This window comes from Chiloscyllium plagiosum, chromosome 15 (genome assembly GCF_004010195.1).
Source record: "Chiloscyllium plagiosum isolate BGI_BamShark_2017 chromosome 15, ASM401019v2, whole genome shotgun sequence".
NCBI lineage: Eukaryota > Metazoa > Chordata > Chondrichthyes > Orectolobiformes > Hemiscylliidae > Chiloscyllium > Chiloscyllium plagiosum.
The window spans coordinates 68,677,439-68,692,105 of NC_057724.1; positions in this window are offsets into that span (position 1 = coordinate 68,677,439).

The following is a 14,667-nucleotide window of genomic DNA, read 5'->3' on the forward strand; positions in this document are numbered from 1 at the left end:
TGGTGAATGGGTTGAATGGGAACTTTCACATGATAGTATTCCCATGTAACTGCTGCCCTTGTGTTTCTAGGTGGTAGGGATTGGAGTTTGGAAAGTGCTGTCTGAGGAACCTTGATGAATTTCAGCAACCCATCTTATGGATGGTACACACTGTTGCTACGAAGTGTCAGTGGTAGGATAACTGAATGTTTGTAGATGTGATGCCGGTCAAGCGGATTTCTTTGCCTTGTTGGTGTGAAGCTTCTTAATTATTGTTGGTTCTACACCAGACAAGTGGGGAGTATTCCACCATACTCTGGACTTATGCTTTATAGATGTTGGACAGGCTTTGGATAGTCAGGAGTAGAGCTAGTCGCTGCAAGGCTCCTAGCCTCCTGAGACTGCCTTGTTCCATCTAAGATTCACAGCCACTCAGATGCTCCATAACCTGCTCTTGTAACTGCAGTGTTCCTTTTCAGCTTCATTGTCACACTGGGGATCCAAGGTGTTCGGCATGCCAATGCCTTTCCCAGCATCGACTTCCAGTTTCAGAAGCTACTGATATGTATGGAGCTTGGAAATCCACACAAGAGAAAAAAAGAGACAACGTAGGTTGTCATTGTTGGATCCGATATCATCAATATTGTGTAGAAACCTTACTGGACCAGTGACTAAAAGATCCGATCAGAGGCTCGAACCTAGGGATGGGCAATGAGTTCCAACCCAGCCAGCAATACTCGTAGACCATGAACAAATTAAAAAGACATTTTGCAGGAAACTATCAGGTCCACATTTCTTTCCAGGTCGTAAACTAATCTGACATTACTCCTAAGGCAAAGTCCTGAAGCTCCCTGAGTAACACTGTTGTTGGAATACTATCGCTGTAAGTTCTGCAGCTCATAAAGATGACTCAATAGCACCCTCTAAAGGCAGTGAGGGAATAATAATAAATTAACCCTTCACCCACAGTATGCACATCCTGTGCGTAGATTTCTTTTAAAAATCTGTCTTTGATTTGTGGTATGAGGAAGACAAGTTTTGAGCAGGAGGGGCTTTGGAGGGGCAGAGTGTATATCAAATACTTTGGGTGGCTGACCAACCTGAACTGATCTCCAATAAAACATTAGACAAGTTGGAAGTGAACTAGGCAACACACCCGCCAATTTGAAACAAATCATTACTGAGTAATTGAGTTCATTACCACACCCATCAACCTGAATATTTGGCGTCCCATGCATTAACAACAGTTGGCATGGACAGTGGGTGTGGGTAAGAAATTTTAACCCAACTGGTCGATAGGTAGGAAGATGTTGGGGCATTCCATTTGAGGTGGAGACCACTGTGTACATTGGGGGCATTCCCCAAGATGTCACCACCACTCCAATCATTTCCACTGTGGGAAAAGATCTGCCACTCTGCCTACCCACAGCATGGCCAGTCAGAACACAGAAAATCAAGCATGTCCAAATCATACAAGGAATACCAAGAATGCTTCAGCATAGACCAAACAGGTTTACAAGAGAAACCAGACATGACCACAGATACTCTCAGACCACGGAATACACTTCTCAAGACAAACAGAATCCGATAAACACAGCTGTCCCAAAGCCTTATTGGCAGTCTCGTACCCCAGTGATACCAAAGGCACACAAAGGACATGTCAGACGGAGAGGCACCAGAATACCTCGCTCACAGGAGAGCAACAATGGAAACACCTTACTGCCAAGGAAAGGGACATTCTCACCTCCCCTCAGAGAGCTGGAATCTCCTGATCTCATTAAGAACTGATTGATGCTGCCAAGATGCTTCATTGTATCTAGATTCAGGACATTCTTCTGATAACTGCTTTGCGATTATCACCATCGTAACTGGATTAGTTGATTATCAACACCATTGTATTTTCCCTATTTTTAATTAGCATCTTTGTACAGTATTCCTATAAAAACTGGCTTGATTCTCAGTTTAGGGAAGAGAACCCTTGATCTACCGGTACAGACTGTCAGTTCTGTGTCAAAATCAACTAGGTAAAAACAATGACTGTAGATGCTGGAAACCAGATTCTGGACGACTGGTGCTGGAAGAGCACAGCCTAGTCAATTTCTCTTCCAGCGATGTCGCTTGTAATCAACAGCTTGTCAATTTAACCCAATCTGGCTTGTGTGGTCTCTGTTCAATTAGGCTCAATTCTCCGACATCCACACACTCATGGAACCCTGCACCCCTGTCTCAAGGGACCCCTTCCCCTGCATCCCACTTTCCAGGAAGCTTGGGAATGCCTGAGTCCACAATACAGTTTTAAACCCTGTGATCTTCCTTACAGATCCAGCAAGTGCCCACTACTAAGCTGTAACTGCTGAGACTGCTAGAGTTGCCAGTGTGGAAACAGGCCCTTTGGCCCAACAAGTCCACGCTGATCCTCCAAAGAGTAACCCACCTAGACCCATTCCCCTGCACTATTATCCCATATTTACCATGGGTTTCCTCCCACAATCCAAAGATATGCAGGTTACGTGAATTGGCCATGCCAAATTGCGCATAGTGTTAGGTGCATTAGTTAGGGGTAAATATGGAGAATGGGTCTGGGTGGGTTGCTCTTCAGAGGGTCAGTGTGGACTTGTTGGGGCAAAGACCCTGTTTCCAGACTGTAGGGAATCTAATTTGGCATGGCCAGTTCACCTAACCTGCACAACTTTGGATTGTGGGAGGAAACCCACACAGACACAGGGAGAATGTGCAAATTCAACAGTCGCTCGAGGCTGGAATTGAACTTGGGACCCTGGCACTGTGAGGCAGCAGTGCTAACTACTGAGCCACCATGCCACCCCACCACCCCAATAAGGATATATAATCTAAAATTTGAGTTGGGCTATTCAGGAGCAACATCAGCCACCACTTTACTGCAGAAGAAGATGGAAAAAATCTGAAACTCCCTTCCCCGAAAAGGCTTTAGATGCTACGGGATTATTGCAGCTTTCAAACCTGAGGTTGGAAATTTTTGTTATCCAAAATAAAATCAAACAATATGGCACAAGGAAGGAGTAGTGGGACGAGGCATTGATCAGCTCTGAAGAAGGAGTTCCATCACTTTAGTAGAAAACAACAGGTAGAATATGTAAACAGTGAGAGGTTAGGAAGTGTATGCAGGTGTCCAAAGGGATCTGGATGGTCTTTTATTCATTTGTGGGACGTGAGAATCACTGGCTGGGATAGCATTTATTGCCCGTCTCTAATTGCCCCTGAGAAGGTGATGGTGAGCTGCCTTCTTGAACCGCTGCAGTCCTTGTGCTGTAAGTTGACCTGCAAGCCCTTAGGGAGGGAATTCAATGATTTTGACCCAATGACAGTGAAGGAACAATGATATATTTCCAAGTCAGGATAATGAGTGACCTAGAGAGGAACTTGCAGGTAGTAGTGTTCTTGTGCTCCTAGACAGAAGTGATAATGGGTTCGGAAAGTGGTAACTGAGAATCTTTAGTGAAATTCTGCAGTACATCTTGTAGATAATACACACTGCTGCTTCTGAGCATCTTTGGTGGAGGGACTGGATGTTTGTGGGTGTTGTACCAATCAAGTGGGTTGCCTTGTCCTGGATGGTGACACGCATCTTGAGCGATGTTGGAGCTGCACCCCTCCAGGCAAGTGGGGAGTATTCCATCACACTCCTGACTTGTGCCTTGTAGATGGTGGACAGGCTTTGGGATTCATGGTCAGTTACTCGCCACAGTATTGCTAGTCTCTGACCTGCTTTTGTCGCCACTGTGTTTATGTGGTAAGTCCAGATGAGTTCAATGATAACCTCCAGGATGTGAATAATGGGGGATTCAGTGATGGTAACACCATTGAATGTCAAGGGGCAGTTGTTAGATTGTCCCTTATTGCAGATGGTCATAGTCTAGCATTTATGTGGCGCGAATTGTACTTGCCACATGTGAGCCTGAGTCTGGATATTGTTCAGATCTTGTAACATTCGAACACGGACTGCTTCAGTATCTGAGGAGTAGTGAATGGTGCAATCATTGGCAAACATCCCCACTTTGACTTTATGATGGACGGAAAGTCATTGATGAAGCAGTTGAAGATGGTTGGACCTAGGGCAGTACCCTGAGGAACTCCTGCAGAGATGTTCTGGACCTGAGAAGACTGATCTGCAACATCATCTTATAAAACATAGAACAGTTGCGCACAGTTAAGGCCTTTCAGCCCTTGGTGTTGTGCTGGCCTTTTATCCGACTCTAAGATCAGACTAACCTACGTACCCTTCATTGTACTATCTTCGATGTGACTATCCAGCACTTACTCAATATGGGGTAGTGAATTCTATAGATTCATGACCCTTTGAGAGAAGTGATTTCTCCCTATCTCTGTTGAAATTTGCTAAACTCTACCCTAAAACTATGAGCTATTGAGAAGGCCATTGAAGACTGAGGTGAGGGAGAATTTCTTCACGAGGAATCTTTGGAATTTCTATCCCAGGAGGCTGAGGAAATGCCAGCAATTCGCATGTTCAAGACAAAAGTCAATAGTTTCTGGATTCGAATGAAATTAAGAGATATGGAAATATATAGGAAATGGCATTGAGGAGATGATCAGTCATGATGTAGGGCAGGCTGAACGGTCTACTCCTGTTCCAGTGATCTGAGGAGCTATAATCATCTACTCGTGTTCGTCATGGATCTAATATATTCCATAATATGATGATGTATTTTCATGTTTTTATGCGAAAAGCCAGTTTAACAAATTGACAATAAGCACAGCTCACTCTTCAGTGACACCACTGGAGTGGAACTGATAGTGGATCACAGGTCATTTTTGGCATCATAGCTTTCTCATGTTGTTACTTTGGAAGGAAGGATGTTCATAACAAGAGTTTACAACAGAAATGGCCTGATAGGTTTATGTCAGTGTTGATACTGCATAAGACCTTCCCAACACCAACTCTATTTCATTTAATCCTAACAGCAGATCTTTCTATTAAAGGTTCTCCCTCAAGGAATCTAACCATTTACTGAGTGAGGAAACTTCTCCTAAACTTCCGTTTGTATTTCTTGGTGATTCTATGACATTTGTTGCAATTGTTTGTTATATTTTAGTCTTTCTAGCCCTCACCCCTCATATAACTGGACCCAATCCCCATGCCAACTCATGCCTCTGAACCATCCCTACTCCCTCTCACACCCTCCGTGCCAACCTTCCCCCCACCCATCTCCATGGTCTCATGGCCCCATGTCAATTTAGCACCAATACCAGCATTGGTGATGAACAAGCAGAATATAAATCAGTGATCTTGTAGCACCTACCAACTTACTGCCAACTCCATACTATGCTCCAACATCTTGCAAGCTGAGTTAATGGGCAGAACTGAGAGCCAGGCTGAGATGAAAAAAGGTAGTAAATATGTAGATTTCATTATATAATTAAAAACATTTCTTTCGTGAAAACACTTTGCTTAATCCCTTATAAAAATAATGTCTGCATTCATAGCCCCACACCAAAGTCAGCAATCTATTCATAATCTGTTTGAGCTGTCACTAAGCCCGCCACCCACTGCAAAATGATATGTTGTGAAAAACAGTCAAACATGAAATAGGCTGTTGTGATAGCTCTTACTGTTATGTCAACAAGCAACTATTGAAACTATTAGAACACATTGTTTTTTTCCAGCTGGTGGACAAGGCAGTTTGTCAATTTTTAAAGGATTGATCTTTGAAGTAAGTTGGCAGTCCTACAGATCTTGTTTTCCTATAAAGAGCAGTTGTATCTTCTTTAAACATTATTACTGCAATATGCAGAATAAAGTCCTTGCTGCAATAAAAATAGAGTCCATTTGGACATAGCCCTGAGTTCAAAGTACCCTGTTGAATTCTGGCTTTCCACATATGGGTGTCATGTCCCACTTCCACTCCTCACACCTCCTTGAGGATTTTTTTTCTCTGCTGGATATAGGAATAGGACTTAGAAATCCGTGTCCATCTGTTATTTTGGAGAGCCCATGGAGTCTCCACAGTTCTGCAAAAATCCAGACTTCAGTTTCCTTCATGTTGTGGAGGGATGTTCCAAAAAGTGAATGGGGATTACTTTTTAAGATTGAGATGCAGCCAACATCTGTGCCATTTTTTTTTGCCATTATGTTTCCTATCTCTTGATAGATATTCCCTCCAACTTCAATATGTTTGAATCTCTGTAGGTTTGCACTGATGATGAACAAGCAGAATATAAATTAGTGATCGAGGGCTGAATTGGTTCTGAAGCGAAGTGGAGTGAGACTTAGTGCTGCTTTGCTTCAGTGTCTGGTGCGATGCTGACCTGGAACTTTTACTCCACTCTATCACTGCACCATTAGGATGAAGCAAAACTATTTTGTACAACTTACTGATATAGTCTGGTTGCACTTTGCTGTGCCTGTGCCAAGAAGAAATCTGCTTCTAACTTAGTTCGACCAGATATTTTCCATTACTTTGACCACTAGGAGATGAGGAGGAAGAGCTGAAACAGTTCACACTTCTGCACATTCTGCAACCTATTTTTTGATAATTTGTTTTAATAAAGCTTTCTGAACAAGCAAGATGTAGTACAAGTTGTTCTGCTATAACACACGTTTCGTCAACGCAAATTCACTGTAACGTGATTAACAAATTGGGGACGCTGTTTCTGAAGCACAAACGTTTAGAGCATGTGTTGGCTGTAACATGATTACATCGCCAATATTGTTTCTAAAGCGCAATTTTTCTGTAACACGGGGTCACACAAGAATGTGTCCATTGTGTTACAGAAGACCTGACTAAGTTACATCAGAAGCATTTTTATCAGCGTATTGTTCAGCGAGGAAGGAAAATAACAAAATTGGTATTGAATGGCTCAATTTGCAATTGTCACATTCACATATGTTGTTAGGTTGTCAGCATGTGGGATGTTTCCAGTATAAACATTTAAATTATATAGGTTACACCTCTGATAATTGGAATAATCACAAAGATTAAAGCAGATGCTGGAAATGTTTTTCTAGTCTTTCACAGGGTGAGGGCATCACGGGATTGGCCAGCATTTATTGTCCATCCCTAGTTTCCCAGTTGAGTCAACCACATTGTTGTGGGTCTGGAGTCACACGTAGGCCAGACCAGGTAAGGATGGCAGTTTCATTCCCGAAAGGAAATTAGTGAGCCAGATGGATTTTCCCAACAATTGGTCACCATTAGACTTTTAATTCCAGATTTTTGTTGAATTCAAATTCCATCATCTGCCATGGTAGGATTTGAACCGAGGTCTTCAGAACATTTTCTGGATTAATACTCCAATGATAATACCTCTAGGCCATCAGCTTCCCAAATCTGAAATAAAAACAGTAAGTGCTGGAGAAACTCAGCAACTATTGGTGGCATGAGAATCAACGTTAACGGGTGAAATTTTCTCATTCATGGTGTTTTGTTGACTGAGGTTCACGGAGTCCATCTTCGCTTAGAGTGACTTTTCCTGAACAAACTTCTACTCTTCCTCTCCTTAATTATTCAACCGGCCTCTTAGAAGCCTTTCTCATTTAATTGCATATCCAGAGAGAAACATAGGAAATAGGAGCAGGAGTGGACCATTCAGCCCTTCCAGCCCATTCCCAGCCCTTCCAGCTTATTTTATCATTGACTATGATCATGGCTGGTCCCTGCTCCCAATTTCTCCTTGTACTCTTTAATCTCTTCAACTCTAAGAACTATATTGACTCCTTGTTGAAAACATTCAATGTTTTGGCCTCAACCACTGACCCCTGGTGCTGGACTCAGTGGTCATCTGGGACATCTTTCCTGCGTTTACTCCATCGGGTGCTCTTAGCATTTTACAGGCGGAAATGCTCACCACTTTCGGGGACCTTTGGCGTTCATGCAATTGGCACCATATTTGGAGCTGAGCTGCACATCACCCCAGACACTGCAAGTCAGGGACTGCCCTTCTCTTTCTGGTGCTTGGCCATTCTGGCCCAAGGATGAGGAAACTTCTCTCTCCAGTTTGTGGGCAGGGATTTGGAGGTCCTGACGGATGTGCTGGAGCAGAGGAGGTTTGTCCTTTCTCCTGCAGACTGCCACCAAAGGTTATACCATAGACCGACCCAAGTAGCAGCCTGGCGCCATGCTCCCAAGTCAGAAGGAATACCCAATAGGTCAGGAAAAACTGTAAGGTCTTCAGCACTCGGCAAGGCAATAATTTGTCATTGAAGGGCAAACTAAAGCCAGATGATTACTGAATTATTGGTTGGAATACTGCAATTTCTCTGAGCAGGAACTCCAATTTTACTTTAACCCCTGAAGACAGAATCAGTAGTCCCAGTTTATTCACGGTGTCAGTCAATTTAGTGTAGTTATTGTGCAGGTAACTTATAGTCCGACTGACATTGCAAGGTTTGCACGTTGCTTCACCATCTGAGAATTGCAGGTTCTGAATTTGGGCAAACGAAGATCCCCTGTCCTTCATGTTTCCACTTCGTATTTCTGTTTCTTTGTGTTGTGAGGCCCTGGTGACCTTTCAGCACCCCCTCCCCTCCCCCCCCCCCCCCCCCCCTCCCCCCCCCCCCCCCCCCCCCCCAACACCCCACCCCCATCCCCACATTTCCATTGAGCTCCTTTATGCAACTTTTAATGCCTCCATTTACCACCAGATCCCATGACTTTGGAAATTCCTGTGCCCTTGTTGGCCTGCCACACTCTGAGCATAGAAGCCAGAGTTCCTACTGGCATGCAGCAGGTGTGCTATTGACAGGTGGTACGATTGCTCAGTGGTTAGCACTGCTACCTCACAGCACCAGGGTCCTGGGTTTGATTCCAGGCTCAGGTGAATGTCTGTTAAGCATTGATGAAGGGCATTTGCCCAAAATGTCAATTTTCCTGCTCGTTGGATGCTGCCTGACTTGCGGTGCTTTTGCAGCACCAAACCTTTGACTCTGATCTCCATGATCTACAGTCCTTACTTTCTCACAGATGAATGTCTATATGGAGTTTGCACATTCTCCTAATATCTGCATTGGCTTTCTCCCACGGTCCAAAGATGTGCAGGTTAGGTGGATTAGCCATGGTAAATATGAGGTTGGGTCCTGGCTCTGGATGGGATGCTTTTCAGAAGGCCAATGCAGACCCAATGTGCCGAAAAGCCTTTTGCCGAACTTTAGGGATTCTATGACTGATATAGGATAGTGCCGCACACAAACATGTCCGTCCCCTTGACTGTTTAGCACTTATTAATGTATCAAGCTGCTTATGTTTTACTGATTACAAATCTGTGAACTTTATCTGTGAATATTCGTAATAACGGTAATGACAGCTGTCTGCAGTAACAAATTCTACAGATTCACTACCCTCTGAGAGTAAAAACTCCTCCTCAACTGTGTCCTAAATGTCCTTATTCTGAGATTAAACCCTCCTGCCATAGACTCTCCTACAACCGGAAACAACCTTTCCACATCGATTGCTTCTCATTCCCCTAGACTCCAGGCTCAATCTACAGGTGTCCCCCCGTACCCTCAGGAGATACGTTCCAAGACCTACCACAGATTACCACCCCGGCAGCCCCCTGGGATTAGTTCTGGAATGTTCTGGGTAATATTTTCAGGTCAAGGTAAACCACGGAAAACTGAAACTATGGAAACTGAATCTGCAGGTTCAACTGTACTTTTCATAAGAAAGTCCCTCCATAACTGGTATCAGCTGAGTGAACCTTCTCTGGACTGCCTCTAAGTGTATCCTTCTTCAGATGTTGTATGTGCATACTCCATGCAAAGCAACCTGCAGAAGCAAGCAAGTCAGAGGTGTCTTTGAACCCAAAGTAATGTGCTGACGTGGTGTGAGAGGCAACATAAAAGCAGGCATGATGATGTGGTGAAGCTGATGATTTGTTGATAGCCACTTGGTGTGGGTAGAAGGTCAAGGAGGATGGTGTGCATGGAGCATGAAGGGACATTGTTGGGAAGAAATGGTTGGTTGACAGCCTTCGCTGAATCAGCTCCCTCTGATTTGTATGTTGGACATTTCCACCAAGTAGTTTCTCAGGGAAAGAGGGAAGTGGTGTATAAGTAAAGTGAATTCAGTTATTATCAACAGGAAAAAGGTAGCCAATGCTCAATGGTGAGATTCCGCAATTACTATATGAGGCTGAAGGGGAAACTTGCAAACAATTTCATTCAAGTTCGAGATTATATATTTTTTATTCTCTCCATATTTTCCAACTATCTCACCAATGCTCAAAACCAGAGAGGGAGAGGAAGGTTGACCCAATTGTGTCCATCATGACTTATCATCAGAGTAGGGAATAATCACATTCTTGTTAATTGTGTCACAACCTCTTCGTCTCGCCCATTCTCATTCCCGAGATGAAACAAATGGTCACTATAGGCTTTTTTCTTTTACTTACCCAGAAGGGTTATCACACACAACTTCCCAGCACCAAAATTACCGTGACCTTCCTTTTGCTTTTTTCTAAAACTAGTAATCACCACCAGTTAAAAACACTGATATATCCAACTGAGTATTTACAAGCAAACCCCCTCATTAGCAATGCGAACCATCAAAAATGAAGTGGCCAGTGGGGGGTGCGAGGTTGGGGGAGAGGTGGTTGTAGGGGGAATAGGAAGGGACTAAATGAAGATCGAGTTGAAGGGGACAGTCACTACAGTTAATGAGTTTTTAATATTTGCATCAGGTGTTGCAATAACCTCAAATGTGCATTCCTTTCAGGGCCACAAGATGGAGACTGCAGTTAAGATTTCAATTGAATAGGTCTGCAGGTGGCTGTACAGACTAATGCAGCTACCACAGACTCTGTTATACTTGGGGCAGAAGGTGGTCATGGGAAGGGGTGGATGGGGTGTTGGTGTGGCAGTGCAATCCTTTTGCTGTTTTTGCCCGGCTTCAGCTCTTTCCTGACGCCAAGTCTTGAGGCGCTCGATGTCTTCCTGGATGTTCCTCCTCTGCTTTGGACGGTCTCGGTTCAGTGATTCCCAGGTGTCTGTGGGAATGCCAGACTTCACCAGGGAGGCCTAGAGGGTATCCCTGAGGCACTTCCTCTGTCCACCTGGGGCTTGCCTGCCATTTCGGAGCTGAGTGTAGAGCACTTGCTTGGGGAGTCTCATCTCGGTCATGGGGACGACATGCCCAGTCCATATCACCACATCAAGGGCAACAAGGGATGAACTATAAATGGTGGCCCAACCAGCGACGCCCAAATTACATGAATTAGTCAGGGCAATATAATGGTAGGTGTCCAATGTGACACTGGGATCCCACTAGTTTCAATTTACTGAACAGCCTGCCATGTCAAAAGCCTTGCTAAAACTCACTTAGCCCACACCAAACATCTACCTTGATCCACACACACTGAAATAAAAATTGCCAAGTTAGCAAGACATAACATTCCTTTAGTCAATTAACATGGACTCTCCTTAATTAACCAGTTATTTGCAAATGTTCATTAATGCTGTCTCCCAGGTTTGTTCAATAACTTTGCCATAAGGGTCTGTAACACTTCAGTCCATCTCTTTCTCAATACAGTGTGAACTTTCTTCCAGTGTATACCTGTGGCCTGAGTGAAGTGGAAATCTTTTTGATTTATTTTATAATCAATGTGCTCAGAGTTATTATTCACAGTTTTGGAGCAAGTGGAACCTGAACATCATAGTCCAGAGGTAGGGACACTACCACTGCACCACACAAGCTTGGGATTAGAAAAGATATTTTCACAGATTTCTCATGGAATTCGAGAGACCATTACAGAGCATTGGATCCAGAAGCTTCTAGTCTCGGTACATTTTTAACCAATTTTAATCTATTTATTCTAGAGCAAGTGGGACTGGAACCCAGGCCTCCTGGATCAGAGTTTGGGACATTACCACTAGATAGCCCTTGGATTGGAAAATATGTTTCTCTCTCATCTAGAAGTGTTCTTACACACAACTGAGCATTTCATTTTCATCACCAAATCACCCATGATATCTCTATTCACCTGTTAACCACTGCCAACAAATCACCCATCTTCTCCAGTTGCTTAATTTACATGCAAAGTCCATAAAGGGCAATGCAAACTATCAAAGGTAAGGCAAGGTAGGAAGAGGGTCAGGGAGCTAAATCAAAATTTATTTTGAAGGGGGGCTTGGAAAATATCATCAGGAATTCAATTCCCTTCACCTGTTTCTCTTTACAGTCTGACAGTTGGGTCTTGGTGGTTTATCAACATTGAAAGATGCATAACCCCTTATTGCTTCCTCTCTCTCTCTTTCTCTCTCTCTCACACACTCTCGCTCACACACACACACAGAGTGTCATACCTAATATTTCCCACTCTTTAAAGAAGGTATTAACCTATGAAGAATGATGCGAAAAAAGAGGAACCTCAATTATCCTAACCAGACAGACGGGCACTATTTTGCTCGGATAATTGGTTTTTCGGTTAATTGATTCAATATCTCTCCTCTGGGGCTCGGAGTTTTCTGAAGTTTCCTTTTCCCTCGCTCTGCCTGCCTTGCTCCCTCTCTCTGTCTCAGGGTTTGTTTCTGAACAGACACACACTTGTGTGTAAGGGACCTGCAGCAGTGCTGTAGCGTCCTGCATCCCCCCACCCCCACTACCCCATCAGTTCAATGGGGATTGACACAGCGAGCACTTGCTAAGTCTGCTCCCCGTTCAGGACGGTAGGCAGTAGCACATCACGCCCAAGTACCCGATTTCCCAACCCAGTCCACACACCCAACACCGCTCCCCTGTCCACCATCCCCACTCCCGTGGGGGTGGGGGGGCCAGCCACACTGAACACCAACAATAAGACTGCTGCTGCCTTTGGGAGGTGAGTATCAAAATAGCGCACGCACACAACTTTTTCCTGCAACTTTTTGACAGGTTCCACCTTTGCCCTGTACAGAACAACGTTGGAGAGATTATCTGGGGAAGGGGGTTTAAGATACACTCCTGTGTAGAACTCCAAGTAAAGTGTGGGAAGAGAGCAAGAGGGCGGGAGGTCAATCATTTGGAGATGGTGCCTGGGCTCCCATTGATGTCCAGGTCTGTTCTCGGCAGCATTTCAGTAAGGCGAGTTCATTTTTAATAATTGTAAACAAAAGACGCAATCAGTATTGGAAACACCTTTGATGTAATGTTTCTGTCGGGACCTGTCTTCGGATAATCTGAAATTTGGATAATTGATATTCGGATAATTGAGGTTCTTCTGTAATTCAGCAGCAAGCCAATGGGTGCTGACCAATTTGTCTCACCAGAGGCCTGAGTGGGGGAAGCAGTGACCTCCCCAAATGGATCACACCTGCTGCAAGCTGAGTCAAAGCGGAACAGAGGAGATTTTTTTGTTTTCGATCTGAAAGAAGCTGCCTTTGTGATCCAAGAGGTAAAGGCATTGCAAGGAGGAATTAGGGGAATCTAATCTAATCAAATCAAACATCCCACACATCAACATACTAACTAGTTGCAGGCCCAGACTCAGAGTGATGCCATCTTGCGACAGAACTGAGGTTTTCAAACCTTGACTCAGCCTCCCTCGGGATGGAATGTTTTATGCAGGGGTGAGGTCTCAGCCCCTGGTGCAATACCCAGAAGAAAACAAAGAATCAGTAAGACTTGTGAATGAGTCATACCAAACATAGAAGATGGGAACAGAAGGAGGCCATTCAGCCCTTTGAGCCTGCTCCTCCATTCATCACGATCATGGCTGATCATCCAAATCAACAACCTAATCCCGCTTTCTCCCCATAGACTTTCAGCCAAACCAATTTGTAAATCTCATAATGGAGCTCCAGTATATTCCTTTCCAAGTGCTACTGTTCCTGTGCAGTGAGCAGCAAACTCATTTGCACTTGGCAATTTTGCTGCACACAGTTATTCAGCAGCCATCAGGCCTTTGTTTGAGGCAGGAACTTGGCCGCGATCAGAGACATGTCTCACCCCAAAAAGTCACCAAATGGCCAGCAACCCTCTTATCCCAGCAACACCACCATGTGCAGTGGCCATTTCAGGGATTATAGTAAGCCTTCTGGACAAGAGGAGTGCAGCACAAACTGAATCCTTTGTCTGTCTGTGGCCAGGCTGGTGTGTGGGAGGTAAAAACTAGGTAAAAGCTCTCCACCTCCTCCAAGACATCACCCATGCCCTCCACGTCCTCCAAGACACCACCCATGCCCTCCACCTCCTCCGAGACTTCCGTTTCCCTGGCCCCTAACGCTTCATCTTCACCATGAATATCCAGCCCCTCTACACCTCCATCCGCCATGACCAGGGCCTCCAAGCCCTCCATTTCTTCCTCTCTCGACATCCCCAACAATACCCTTCCACCAACACTCTCATTCATTTGGCCGAACTGGTCCTCACCCTTAACAATTTCTCCTTTGAATCCTCCCACTTTCTCCAGGCCAAAGGGGTAGCCATTGGCACACGTATGGGCCCCAGCTATGCCTGTCTCTTTGTTGACTACATACAACAGTCCATCTTCCATAATTACACTGGCATCACTCCCCACCTCTTCTTCCGCTACATTGATGACTGCATTGGCGCCACCTTGTGCTCCCGCGAGGAGGTTGAGCAATTCATCAACTTCACCAACACATTCCACCCTGACCTTAAATTCATCACATTTTCAGCTTAAATTCATCTGGACCATCTCTGACCCCTCCCTCCCCTTCCTGGACCTCTCCATCTCCATTAATGACGACCGACTTGACAC